Below are 15,259 nucleotides of genomic sequence, written 5' to 3'. Positions count from 1 at the left end.
CTCCTGTGTCCTCCTGACCTGACAAGGCGCCTTTTTCCTCAGATGAAGAAACCGTTGTGTGGCAGGCACTTCCAGAAAGACGCGAGGAGCTCATCCACTTGGAATGCTTACTGAACAGCGAAAATGCAGAGTTGTGCAATCGAGGTGTGTGCCAAAGCAGGAATCGCTGGGAAAAAATTTGCTGACTCTCGGAGTCATCGTTTACGCCGCCTTCGGGTATATGTTTCCTCTGTATGATGTTACAAGAAAATACAGGATTGACGGCAGGGTAGGAGTTGCGGTTCTTATGCAGAGGAATTGGCCTTTACAGCTACCACTGGCGAAGAACTGCAAGTTGTAGCAGTTAGATTTCGTATACATGCGAACAGTTTCTAGCTCATCTCCGGTTACCGCCCGCCCGGAGCCATAACCCAACACACAACAGGGAGGAGTATTTTACCCAGACGCAGCCGCCGTATGTGGTGTGTGGTGACCTTAATGCAGACGGGAATTCGATCCTTTAATGAATCGGTGGTCATATGGGGAGGGGGGTTGAAGGGAGGGAGGGAGGGGGTTCCTGGTGGTGGACAACTAAAGCGGAACGACGGCAGCGTTGCTCGGCTGGACTCAACCTTCGCCGGCTGACGCACACCCAGAGAGCTGAGCGCCGTTTTTTGCTGCGCACCGCGCCGCGGCCCATTCGGACAATAGGGCCTGTTCAGAACATTAGCCGGCCGAGCTGTAGCCGCTCCAAAGTTTGCGTGCGGCTCGGCCGCTGAGCCTCTCACGACTGCACTTCCACAAGAGTTTTCGCAGTCACTTCCTGCGGTCGCACGCGGATTCCTCCCTGTCGATAAACAGCTTAGTTTCCCGTTCGCTCTGCCAGCTAACTCGTCCGCACTAGCTGGCAGTTATCTGCAGTTGAGAGAACAGGTTACTGAGCGTGACAAACCGTTTTATGCTGTGTTTTAATTTTCGCCCTACAGTACAACTGTGTTGGTCAAAATAGATTACTCGTGTCGCTGAGTGGCTAATCAGGCCGCATTTACCATGGGCACCGATTTTTTTTTTTTTTTTATCACAGGCTGAGATTACCGCAAGCTAAGCGATATGTATTACCTCTCTTCACATGGACAGTTAGCGACTAGTTTGGAAATTAGGGAATGCAATTGGTAATATTTAAACATTACTTTTGTCATTTCTATTTCTCATCTTTTTTTCAAACCATCGTTTATTTTTCCCTTTTATCCTCTCACAAGTGGACCACATGGTAATTGGATTTTTGTATTTTTTCTGTATTTATGCTATGTGAAGTTCGGTACTCAATAATCAATCATCAAAAGCAGTTCGATCAACTTCCAAAAATTCTCGAGAAAATCGACTTCGAAGTTTACCAACTACTCTTAATATACTAAAGCAAGATCCTCGTTGGTCTACATGTTGTGTGGCTGTGTGTAAAGATACCCCTCTACGAAGTGTAGAAAATGCACCCCAAAACACGTCACTAATAAATGAAAAGCACAAGTTTGCTTTTGTTCTACAATATTGTAGAACAAAAGCAAACTGGTGCTTTTTATTTATTATAATGTTGTTCTACCAAGAACCGACGGAAGATTCTGTTAACATGTCACTAAATTTAAAATCTATAACGAGTGACGAGAGATAAAACAACAACATGTAAATACACAAATACTTTCATTTTCGCAAAAACTGAATTGTAGAACGAACCATACGAACAAAAATACAATACAATTTGACAAAATGCAAAGGGCAATATACAAACTAAGACTTTGAAAACCAATCATGAAATCATATCAAATGAAATTATGCGTGTTACTTGACAGATACAAAAAAGTAATTATTCTGTTAACAAATGTAATTGCTACACTTCGTCAATAATCGTTTACATACGATACAAAAAAAAAAAAAAAAGTTCGATCCTCAGCTCTGCTAACATTTTAAACAAAGGTGCATTTTCCGTGTGCAATATATAAGGTCGAAAAGGAATATAATTTGTGAAGTTTTTTAATTTAAATAATCTTTTTATAAAAAATTCAGCTATTAAGAATTTATATTTGCAATGAAAACTGGATTTTTATGCGTGATATGTAATTAGAAATAAGAAGAACTACATTTTTCGTAAAAATAGCAATTAGATATCTATTAATTAGAATATATTTGATGAATTTTATATTTAAACGACGCAGGCATGGAGCTCAACGAAAAAAATAAAAATACATTGACAGAAACAAGATACTAAAAAGCAGCGTTTACCAGTCTCGAACGCTACTGATACTTTTTCCATTTTTCTGTAGTTTAAACTTGAAGTAGAATTGAAGTAGAACATGCACATCTGTTTAAAAATTTGCATCAGCCGGGACTCTAACCTAAATCTTCTACGTGGTAGCGAGCATTCCACCAAACAGCCTGTCCACAAATATCGACCTTGTTTAGCATGTTAAAAACGAACGGAAAACTTCAAAGTCGATTTCCTCGAGAATTTTTGGGATTGTAGAGAACTATTTTGCGCAGTTAATATGTGATTTCTGGATTTCTCGTAGCACAAATATAAAAAAAAATCACAAAAATTCGATTGCCTTGAGACTCATCGCATGCGAAAAGAAGGAACCAGTACAGATTGATTTCGTCTGACATTGATAGCTTGGACAATTTCTTAGATTCTGTTTCCACAAAAAATTATGTGCTGAAAGACGCAGATTAATGAGAAATCGAATTTACGTGTATCAGTTTGTTAAATGGGTTCCAGAGTAATGTGTCAACATGAAAAAACGGAAAATTTATGAATGAAAAATGAGTAGGGCGTGATGATTGCATTTTGCTAAAAATCTTCTACGATACTGGAAGACGATATAAAATCGCTAAACCATTTTCGATACGCGAGTGCAGTTGAATCCTACGCTTCGACGGTATGAAGCGTTCCTTCCGTCCGAGTCTGCCTGAATGCGCGCACACTTAGGGATTTGCGGCGCACCGGACTAACTACGCTACAGAGGGGACAGGACCCTAAATTGAGTGCTCCGAGATAAGAAAGTAAACCTCGAAAATAAATGTCTAGTAAACAACTTACACATATTATTGTAGGAGTCACAAACGATGGCTTATTCTGCGTTCCTACGTCACGCTTTCTCCAACAGCCAATGAGCGTTCAGAAGAAATATTTATTGGCGGACCCAGATTAATTCTGCGCTCTGCTCCACTATCGGATCAGTTTAAAAAGGGTGACCAGCCGCACCTTCACCCCGGGACAAGCACAAATTTCTGATTAGTCGCACATCAATAAAAATCAAAGCCTTGTAGCGATCCAACTATTTTCAGAAATATTCTGGGATCGGACAAGTGAACTGGTATGCGTACACCGTGTACAGTCCTTACAGGGCATCCAACTGGCTCCTAACAACTTCCGTAGATAATCTCCACGTAACACAACAAGAGTACATTTCAACTCCAATTAGGGAAAGAATCACACAAAGACACCGACCATCCCTTGAAAATTATCATCACCTATTTAGGAGGGCTAGTGATTAATAGGCCCTAAGTATTCAGCACTCAGTGTGCAGGCCACAAGTGGGCCATGGGGACTATCCGACCGCCGTGTCATCCTCACTGAGGATGCAGATAGGAGGGCCGTGTGGTCAGCACACTGCACTCCCGGTCGTTACGATGGTTTTCTTTGACCAGAGCCGCTACTATCGGTCGAGTAGCTCCTCGGTTGGCATCACGAGGCTGAGTGCACCCCGAAAAATGGCAACAGCGCATAGCAGCCTGGATGGTCACCCATCCAAGTGCCGGCCACGCCCGACAGCGCTTAACTTCGGTGATCTGACGGGAACCGGTGTATCCACTGCAGCAAGGCCGTTGCCTCCTACGTATTTAGGTCACATAAAATTTTTTTTTCCTCCTGAAACGGGAATTTACCCCTTGCGACTACGATAGGGAATAGTATCAGCACACAGGCACGGCGAGGATATGATATGTTAGAAATACAGGAATTTGAACAAAATATAGACGGACTCGATACACCAGCTATGTGAGGAGTGCTGAAAATTAATTATTGGAATACCAAAACGATGTACAATCATTGTGCAGAATAGAAGATGGAGAGGATTAACAGTGTCGTTACTGAACCACTTGATGAATTTTTGTACTTTGAACAACTGAAAATAACGAGAGCGTCCACTGAACAAAATATACAGAAAATAAAAATTATTGGGAGGTTATTTGTGAAACTGATTGCCATATCGCTATTAAAAAGTAGCATGGGAATGCGCCTGACTTGAAAAACTGACAGAAGTGGCGCAGAGGAAAGCTACTGATCAGGTGGACGACGCTTTTCGTCCGCCCACCTGGGTATAGATTGTCCATGCTTTATCTAAGGACATGTCCGAAATAGCAGACACCACGCAATATATATATATATATATATATATATATATATATATATATATATATATATATATATATATATATATATATAACTGATTCGCCTCGATGGGCAACGAACCCGCCTTCTTCAGTCCGGATGCACGAGTACGTCTGACATCCTGCGAGAAGCTCTGAGTAGTGGAGGACATGGACAGGGGCCGCGAGTAGGTGGCGCTCGGTAAGAATGTGGGTCGGCCGTGAGGCGTGCTGAGATAGTCCGCGCAGTTCCGATAAAACGCTGTGTCCGAGTGGCGTAGTGGTTAACGCAACTGCCCAGTAAGCACGAGGGCACCCGTTCAAATCCCGGTCCGGCACACGTTGTCACTCGTCGCCGCTGATTCCGCATAATGTCCCGATGCAGCTGTGACCACTGATCGCTCCCCTTTCCTTCCTTTCTCCCCTTTCCACCTACAGTTTATATGTAAAGCATCACAGTCGCGGATTCCACGTGGTGTCTGCTCTTCTGGACGTACCATTCATCCTTACTGGGAGGAAGGAATGCCATTCGAGCCAGAGACAGCAAACCAAAGCTCTCAACAAAGAACAGCTAGCACGATAGGCTTCGTGATTTTGTTGGCACTGGGGAGCAGCAGTTACACATCTAATATAAACAACAAGTCCAAGCAGTGAGGCCAAATGGTTCTGAAGCAGTGGCCGACTTCCTACAGTTTGCACTATTCACACATTTGGCCTCGTTCAAAGATGATGGTGTTTTCTCAACTGCCCTAAAAGCCATAAATGCAACTGCGGAAATCCACACGCCATGCTCGTCTCACATCGGCGGCAGCGGTTATCAATCGACTTCCGGTTTGGAATTGTACATGGTTAAATAAAGGACGTTATTTACTGCCAGCCACTCTTAATGTTGAGCATTACACTGTGTCCGAAATGTGTTCCTTCACTTGGAGAGGACTACTCTTGTTCACGAGAACGTATAGTTATAACACGATGGCGTACCATCCAGTTTCGATATTAATGGCGGTAGCTAACTGAACAAGAAGTATTCTCATCGCTGGATTTGCGATCGCCGGAGCTCAGCCCTCTGGATCTTTTTCTTCTGATATTATACATTGTCTCTTATATGAAACGTCAGTAGAGGTACTAGTTAGTAGGGTCCTTGGCGTGTCTCACAGTGCAACAAACAACAGGCATATCTGAGGAGCACGGCAAAACTTGATGAGCCGATGTAAGGCATATATTGAGACTGTCGGTTATCACTTTCTATAAGCTTAAGTTGCTACTATAGTACGATTCGCGAACGATGTCAGTTCGCGCAGGTCGAGAAACGGACGGGGATTGCAATGTTCCTGGTTCCACGCCACAGTTGCGATACACGCACGCGTGTGCTTTGCGCTTGAAGAAAGTGTGTATCCTGCAAGTTATGTATGTCACTTCTTTGTGTGGAATTTGTAGCTTACCATAATCGTGAGCCACGACAAAATGCGGCAAATGGAATAAAGGTTCACTAAGTAACTCGCTACGATCGCGTTTCATGCTCGTGTTTCTTACGACATTCACAGCAGAGCGCTCGAAACACTTCTGAATGCTCATTGGCAACTGGAGAAATTCTGACGTAGGTGCGCAGAATAAGCCTAAATTAGACCGCTATCGTTTGTGACTCGGACCATAGTATCTGTAAGTTGTTTACTAAACATTTATTTTCGAAATTTACTTCCTTATCTCAGAGCACTCAGTTTAGGGTCGTGTTTCATCTGTGTAATTTAGGTCCTTAAGTTTTGCGACATCCTGCACTGTTGTCCCAAAGACACACAGTTATGACTGTATTACGCGCGTGAACGTCGTGACTGATGTATGAATACTTGATCAAATTGCGTGGCCAGGTGTAACACAATTTCCGGTATATTTATATGTAGTCTTATTACGATTCAGTAGAATCGTGCGAGATGTGCCCACACAAATGGCGACGATGGTATGGCATGGGAGATGGTTATTTTGGCCCCCTTGGTACGTGGAACTGCTACACAGCGTTAATATAAGCCCTGAATTCCGACAATGTTAGTGCCAATCGATTGCTTCCGCTCTAACGAACATGGTACTTTCAGATAGAACAAGAACAGCATTCAGAGGTGGAACGAACAAGTTCCAAGGTGGATGACTGTAACGTCGGTGCAGAAGAACTTCAAGAGGTGACACATAAATTGTGCAGGATGTTGTTTTTAGTTCGGAGTTTGGCATCTGATCTATATAAATGCTTCTTGGAAACTGGGGTTCTGTGCTGCATCATGCTAAAGTACCCAAGCTACAGTGCTTTAGACGTGTCCTTCCGCAATAGACGCTCAGCTCTTCGTGTTTCAAGTCTTTTGTAAAAATGGAAAGCTTGTAACCTATGATCCATACAATTTTCTAAGATGCAACAGCTTGTAATGCTATCAGTTCTACAAGTTGCGAGGAACTGCAATTTCATCGTTTCTGTACGAAGGGGTCCCTCTGCACGGGTGGCTGGCACAGCTTCGGGGACGCCAAAGAGCACTCTGACTCGCAGTCAGCTGTGGCCAGGAGGTCAGCGACCTGCACAGGTCGCCTGGCTACCGTTTCTTCATCCGACGCTACGCTGTTTACTTCAGGATGAGAGGCAGGGCAGAGAAGAGGTCGATTAGCCAGCAAATAAGTATCAAACTAGTCTGACAGAAACAGACTGTATTGTTGAGGTCCTGTGTCCTCCAGTTAAGCTGATGATACCCGTAAGTTTCACCTCTCGCTCAAAGTAATTTATGGACCACACCACAGCCCAAGAAACTTTCACGGGATCCACCAAATCAGAGTAATCGTCATTCCAACGTACTCTCCAACAGATCGCGAAATCCATGAAAAATTAAGCACACAATCGAAAGTGAAGTACTCGCTTGCAAAGACGACTATTAAAATATTCCTACTACAGGGGACTTTACTCATAAAATGCTAGGATACTGGAACATTGCTTCGACACTCTATCAACACACGACTCTCCACTTGTGCTACATTGTAGACTCGCACTGGCGATCAGACGGCCAGCATTGCTTTGCTTTACTCGACGCAGTCAGGCCCAGAGGACCGCGCGACGTACACCTAGGGCTCCCCATCTGCTTCTGTCCTCTGCCACCTGTCTCCGGTTCTCCGAGGCTCCCAGCTGCAGCAAGTCTTGCCTTACTCCGTTTATCCTTTTTAGCCTAGATCTTCCCGCAAGTCTGCTGCCTGATGGAATCCAGTCCATTACGGTTGTGGGCCATCTCGCTTCTTCCATTCTCACAAGTCCAGTCCAATGCGGTGCATCCTTTTCATCACTCCGACCAAGTTAGTTTCCTGTATGGTGCGTTCCCCATTGGCCCCAGACTGGTCCACGTATTTTCCTGAGGACCTTTCCCCTAAATGTGAGCTGTCGCTTAAGGTCTTGTTTTCGAGTGCTCCACGCTTGATAACCATGTAGTAACATTCTAACTGACACATGTTTCTAGATGTCAATACAGGATTTATACAGTAACAGCATCTACTTCCTGCCTGCAATCTTGCCTTAATATCTGCATCACTCGATGTTACTTCAGTAATCATTCATCCGAGATATTTTAACAGTTTAACACGCTTATTCCTGGTAGAGTTCACTGTTAGATCTTGAGCGTTATGGAGCTTTCTTCTTACACTCATGCACTAGGTCTTTTCAGTACTAATTTTTAGCCTGAAACTGTGTGTTGCTAATTCCACGCTCTGACTACTTCTCTTCAGTTTTTCTTGTGTGCATGCTATTAGGGTAATGTCATATGCATAGGCCAGATAGGTAATTCAAGAATGGACCCAGGGGAGGGGGGCTGAGAGTCTCAAACCCTCCCCTCCTTCCCAGAAGCATCTCCCACGTGTGACAAATCTCAAATTAATCTTTGTATTATCCTACTTTCTTAGCACTATTCTACCTACACTACAATTTTCATCGACTACCCTTACTTAATCCATTTTAAGTAGGGCAGTACGGTGGCTACGTGACGAGCTACCCTGCTACCTCCACGGCCCACCACCCGGCCGCGCCACGCCGCGCTCGCGCAGCGGACTTGAGACGAGAGTGTGCGGTTTCCAAGCGCGCGCGCGCCCCGCTGCTCTATACATAGGCCTTTGACGCGTGGTTTGTCGAACCGAACACAAAAGAAAACGCTATTCAAAAGACTTTTTTATTTCTTATCCCAGCGTGCTCTCGTTTGTTTTGTCAGATTTTGAAAAAAAATGACATCGGAATGTAAACAAGGAGATAATGTTCATTTTTCTTTACTTAAAAGAAAGAAAGAAGAGGCCAAATCAAGTGAAAGTGAACCAATATTGCCTCAAAACAATATAATTGACTCATCATTGTCCACTCAAAGTTCACCAGGTACAGCCTTCTGATTACTTAGTATTTAAACGAATGGCAGATAAACACGTTTACTCGACTTCGGACGCTTTATTCGGTTGAGTTAATTGATCTATCGGTCGGTACGGTATGGGCGGTTGGGCACTGGATCCTCTCTGGCCGCCTAAAAGGGGCAGCGTAAAGTAATATTTTGCATACATAATGCAATATAATATCAAACGTCGGGTTTGCTCCGTTTTGAACTGTGGCACTGGGAACTATAACGGACTAAAGCACACCGTCGTCGAGCCAACATGGAAGTGAAGAACAGAGAAACCGGTGAGACAGCTTTTCTTGGACGTTCATATATGCAATGTGTGTTTACAGCACAGATAAACTTGACTCATTGTAAGGTCAACACATGCCACAAGCATGAATAAATTCTACAGTCTCACAATCGACGATGATTTGCTTTACTACCTTATGTTTCTCAGGGCCACAGTTTTTTCTAAATTAGCTTCCTTAGCGTGCCCACATCCGCTGTGACTTTCATAGTTTAAAATCGCGTTATTTAACAAAACGCGATTGGTATACTTTCCAGGGGTCAGACACCCACCAGTAAGAACAACTTTTACTGTAGGACCAGCTCCGAAATCGCGAGAAAAAAAAATCAGCTATTTCAAACAATGTGCTTGAGTACGATAGTAGGTATGTAACTTCCGTGGGGTAAAAAATGGTTCAAATGGCTCGGAGCACTATGGGACTTAACTTCTGAGGTCATCAGTCACCTAGAACTTAGAACTACTTAAACCTAACTAACCTAAGGACATCACACAACACCCAGCTATCACGAGGCAGAGAAAATCCCTGACCCCGCCGCGAATCGAACCCGGGAACCCGGGCGTGGGAAGCGAGAACGCTACCGCACGACCGCGAGCTGCGGACTCCGTGGGGTAGTAGGTTATCAGTGTTTGTTCTAGGCCCCGATTAGTTATAACAGGTTTCTTATTTCAAGGTCAGCGATAAGGATATCCAGTGTCAGGCTACACACGTGGGCTCCTTGGTCACCCCGCCCTCACCCTCCCCCACCCTCTTCCCCGGAACCACCGGGAATTAATCAACGTAAAAAAAAATGGTTCAAATGGCTCTGAGCACTATGGCACTTAACTTCTGAGGTCATCAGTCACCTAGAACTTAGAACTACTTAAACCTAACTAACCTAAGGACATCACACACATCCATGCCCGAGGCAGGATTCGAACCTGCGACCGTAGCGGCCGCGCGGTTCCAGACTGTAGCCCCTAGAAACGCTCGGCCACCTCGGCCGGCAATCAAGATCGCTCAGGGGAGTTCCCCACATACCCTAGGCAATCGCGGGAAACCCAGAGGACCAACATGAATCGAGCTCTCCCCTCCCCTCTGTTTATTACGTTATAAATACTTAGGGTTTCTTATGATTCCAGCAGTGGTGGTAGCGGAACTGTTGGATGAGGACACCCACAGGCTACTAGCCACACTGCCACTGCAGTACCATACGCAGCAGCAGCTGTAGATGGGCTTCCTGATTTATCGGACCTGGTGTCAAAGGCTGTCAGAATGGGTCATGAGTCGTGCTTGCGCAGCACACTCGAAAGAGCACTAGCCCACAAAAGGCAAAGGTCCCGAGTTCATGTCTAGGTCTGGCACACAGTTTTAATCTGCAAGGAAGTTTCATATCAGCGCATGCACTGCTGCACGGTGAAAATTTCATTCCGGATCTTGTGTCATTCAGCTATACTGTACTGCTGCTGCGTGAGTAAATGTGAGTCTAACACTAGAAATAACTTTGCCATTGAAGTTTAAAACACACAGTGTTTCGGTAACAGAGTTCAATATTCATGGTACGAGTGGGAATATTTGTGTAATATGATAGATTATATGAGGCACAAGATGACAGACGAGTATGATCTTATGATCTTTCCCATACACCGACTGTTATTCACATGCTTGGCTGTAAAGTGTCAGTGTTTATATGTATGGTGGGACCATGTTAGAATTAACTTCATTTAACTAAAATATTCAAGCAATGTGAAACTAGATGATATGGACTGTGCAATATCGATCGCTACAAAAAGAGTTTACTTTTGGGATCCGTATGTAAGAGTGGCTTGCTATGCGTCTGTAGACTATTTGAGCAAAAATAGTGTTACTACATACGAAGTGGAGCAGTGTATAAATTCCTGTATACCCCCTGTGCTATAGTGTGTAACTGTAGAACCTTTAAAGACTATAGAGGGTGAGGACGGTGAGTTCACAGAGGGGATACGTATGTAGCGAATGCCGCCTTTTGGCTTGATCACCATACAGGCCCAGTTTAAGGCCTATTGACGACAATTTTTTTCAAACTTTTGTGCTGCCACTGCGCAATAAAACTTATAAAGAAAAAATGAATAAATCACATTGTTACAGACCCCTATTTACGACGTCCTATCAAGCCATCTATTAAAAGAACACAGGGAGAGGACCTGTATGGGTTTATTTATAACAACAAATTAGGTTAATTCATGTCACTCAAGGTCTGTTTGTCCGCAATTCCAATCACAAGCAGAGGCCATCCACAGGGAGATATGTAAACTGTCTTATTCTTCCGCAATCTTACGCATTTCATCGAATTACATGACTTCTCTTCTGTGTCAAAGTCATGTCAATGTCACATCACATCGACGTCATGAAGCTCAGCCAGTCACAATGCAGCAAGCGTCTGACTTACCTGTCATTGCTAAGGCACCACTCCATTACATCCTGTTAGTGACATCATAGCAAATTCTATAAGCACTACCAATCTCCAGCCAAAGATACTACACTGAGGTAAATAAACCCGTGCTAAACCACCACGATATTACCAGATTATGCGACATCAGAATAAAATTTTGATGCATCCATTACAAAATACGAAGCTAGAGATTGAGCCGACCAGTAATTGCAACCAGCCCGGCGACCTCCTGAACTCCCAACACGTGGTATATAGCCACGAACACTGCCCCCCCCACCCCCCACCCCACCCACCCAGCAACGCCCGAGGAGAAGCATAATTATAGATGTGATCATCTCCAATTATAGATGTGATCATCTCCAGCCCGTTGACCGACACATTAAGCACAGCTATTATATCAGTTTTGGCCGAGAGACCTCCTGGCGAAGGTAATAATGGCAAACAGATCCCAACACTCTGTGGAAATACTAAAGACTGCTCCAAATACACACCTAGTTTACGAGGAACTCTCCCCTCCCTAACCCTCCCTCCTGCATTCCTGCGATAATGCTGGGTGAACGAGGCAAGTGAGATGGCGTTAGGGTATGGAACTCCTTGAGCGGCCACGCCCACCACCGAATTCCTGTCCATGAGTGAGAGGACTCTGCATGTCAGTCCAGCTCTACGCCAGACTATCTCCCCAGGTATGCTTCAGAAATTTGCATTATTTAAGCTTTCTGACACAACCAGCCTGGTGGAATTCCGCCGCAGCAAACCAGTCGTAACTCACTGAAGTTTTTGCAGCTAAACGTCGCTAACAGTTTAAGCACCAAGAACACCCACCCCCTCTTTCTCTCTGGACCAATAAGAAAGAAGACCCCACTCTTCCCACAACCCTCATGCTTTTCAAACTTGCCCTTATGTGTGGAGGCACACTCAGGTAGAATGAAGACACGCATTTATAATTATGACATTTAAACAAAATAAACCCTGCAATATTATCGGTATATGCGACGTTAAGTCTCGCATATTAGCTACGGGAAAGTCTGCATACGACCATCGCTATTAACGTTAGTTCGTCTAATGATATAGAATCCCAAATACACTCGCTGGACAGCTAGCACACTGCAGTATTTAAACAAATTATTGTTGCAAAAATTTATCTGTGTATTAATAACACATGACATCATATGTATGTATTTTGTAATAGTGGAAAGCCTAGCCATTACTTCTGATCTACCAGAACATAATATTTATCCAAATGAACCCTGCGGTATTATTAGTTTGTGGCGGTGCTACAAAACTAATGCATACAATCCTTCAAGTCACTGACTGTGGACGATATCCGCCAGGGCTCCCAGGCAGAATAAAAAGACATGTAACTCTCACAATATTAGCCTACAATATCACTGTAAGACTCATACGTAGATGCGGAAATAATCCGAAGTGTGTACGTCTCCAACACGCAGAAACGGGACTGAGCAATGACCACAGTGCAGCAAAAGTAAACTATTTCTACATACAAAGTTATATACTCACAAAGATCACAGTACCTATACCTCTATATAATAAAATGCATCTATCTTCTCCAAATACTCAATCACAATTAACGAACTATCATGTGGATTCAAACTGTGAGCGACACACGCACAAGGACTACTGGAGCCCCTAGCCAGCCCTGTGGGGAAACTGTCCAGGCTGCAGCTGTCCAGACATGTCTTTGTATATTCGAAGCCATCACAACGTCAAAATGCAGACATTGGCTGACAGCAAGCAGAGGAAAACGTCCTACGCAGAGTGATTAATGGTGGGGAAATCTCTCTGTATGTCGCAGGGGTTAATGGCCAAGAAATTCTTCCTCTCCGCCCATGATCGGAGCGTTCGGAACACTGAGGCCGTTCTGTGACCATTAAAGAAACGAGATGAGAGCAGTGCCCACACACTCTGAGGGATCGCTCTAATCGCAGGACGCTGTCTGTTAAGGCTACCGGTATGACTCCTGGACAGCATGAAGCTAGCAAGTATGACAGCTGTTCTCATTTTAGTAGTCATAACTGTGAAAAGACGTTGAAAGCTCACTGTTGGATTCCTTCCATGTTAATTTCTTAAATCTGTTGTCATTTCTAAATTTACTGTGCTGTTTCTGACTATCTGGGAGGAGACTGAGCAGTTGAACGTGTTACTTTTACACGTAAACAAGAACGATCTGTCACACTACTACACTTTAAAACACAGTTTATATGTAATTCATGTCACACAGTCTCATACGGAACCTGCATCCGCTTTCTTCTATATACTATATATGATAAGATACTGTCATCCCCCTTCCCTTCTGTGTGAAAGGATGAATGAGCAAATGTATTTATAGTTGCATGCTTGATGGTAGCAGACAAGCCTGTCTGCTAGAGAACAGTAGGACTAACGTCCGAACAGGTAGCTACGCTTTCTAGAAGCAAAGAGGTTTCTATCCTCAGTATGGTCCTGTCCGTCCCTTGTCATGTTGGTATAGGAAGCTGCCTCTCTGGTCACTTCCGATTGTATCTGTGAGGCACCCTCGGTAGGGGACCATGCCAGGCTGTCCGCGGCGAGCGCCTGAAGTGGTAAGATCTCTGGCTAAGCGCGTCTCTGCTAAGCCTAACTGAAAATTTAATCACCTTTATTTCAGGTTTAGATCTAAAATATCTTATGTTATCTTAAATTGCAATGCAGTGTAATTTGAGTGTGAAGTTCAGAATATCTTCCAGTAGTTGCTTTGTCAATACTTTATGAGTAAAGTGGAACCACGTGTGGATGATCCGTAACTCTAACTAAGCTCATCAATCTTAAATGCGAATGTGCGTGAGATTATAACGTCTCGTCTTGTCAATATTTTTCAATATAGCAACTTTTCTTTATGTTCAACCCACGTGCGGTGTACTTTGTGAGACCAGTACCATGTGCTTATACAATTGTTTGACCCATCAGGTTAATAGTAAGACGATAGTAACCAGTTCGAGGTTTTTCTTTTGTAATTTGTGTTTCGATGTAATTTATTTTAATTATCAAAATTACTGTGGAGTTACACTCTTTGTGTAAACCAAGTTGACCACGTGAAGTATGTAGTGTAACCATCAAAGTAGCCCTCAGCTATTCTTTTCGAGAAGATTTCACAGAGAGTTAGTATGAATTTAGTATACCAGTGTGTGGTAATTTCATGACGGACAGGATTGCACTACGAACGTAACTTCTTTGGGTGGAAATTGAATCGCTTGGTTGTGTTTAATTTCCTCTTGCATATGTTTCAACGTCCTTCGTGTGTTATTTTATGAATGCAGTGTTGTATGCAGTCTCCCAAGCTTGGCTCCATATTTGATGTGTTCCGTAAGATTACAGACTCACATTTTCACAATCCTAAATAAGGCACCAGTTTAGTTATAAATCAAGTTTAATATGTTGAAATTTTAACAGAACAATGGTCAATATTAAAATAAATGTCCAACTATAAACTGATTTATTTCTTTTTATTTAAATTGTCTTTTCATATAAATATCACCGGTTATCGTAAGATGACTACTAAAAGATTATAATTCATGTTAGTCTGGTTGGGAATTTGGTAACCTAGACTGGATACCTGGTGAAACAGTTGCTCAGTAATGCAAGGTTAACTTCCCCAGATAGCTCACAACTTTTAACCCGCTTTTATTGTCTTGAATATCAGCACCGCTTTCAGGACAAATTAATGCATCAACATTACAACGTCATGATCAAGTGATCAACATTTGTGGCTGTTATTACTTCGCGAGTAGACAAACTGCAGA

General features: G+C 43.4%; 1 protein-coding gene and 1 pseudogene across 1 annotated transcript in view; both read right to left on the bottom strand.

The window, feature by feature from the left end:
• The window catches only part of LOC126259241 (dynein regulatory complex subunit 7), a 742,488-nt gene that overhangs the window by 577,074 nt on the left and 150,155 nt on the right, over positions 1-15,259 (bottom strand). The window lies entirely within an intron of this gene.
• Positions 3,743-3,860, bottom strand: LOC126261167 (5S ribosomal RNA; annotated as a pseudogene).

Source organism: Schistocerca nitens, chromosome 5 (assembly GCF_023898315.1).
Source record: "Schistocerca nitens isolate TAMUIC-IGC-003100 chromosome 5, iqSchNite1.1, whole genome shotgun sequence".
Classification (NCBI taxonomy): domain Eukaryota; kingdom Metazoa; phylum Arthropoda; class Insecta; order Orthoptera; family Acrididae; genus Schistocerca; species Schistocerca nitens.
The sequence above is the reverse complement of the archived record's forward strand: the minus strand, read 5'-3'. Positions and strand labels throughout refer to the sequence as shown.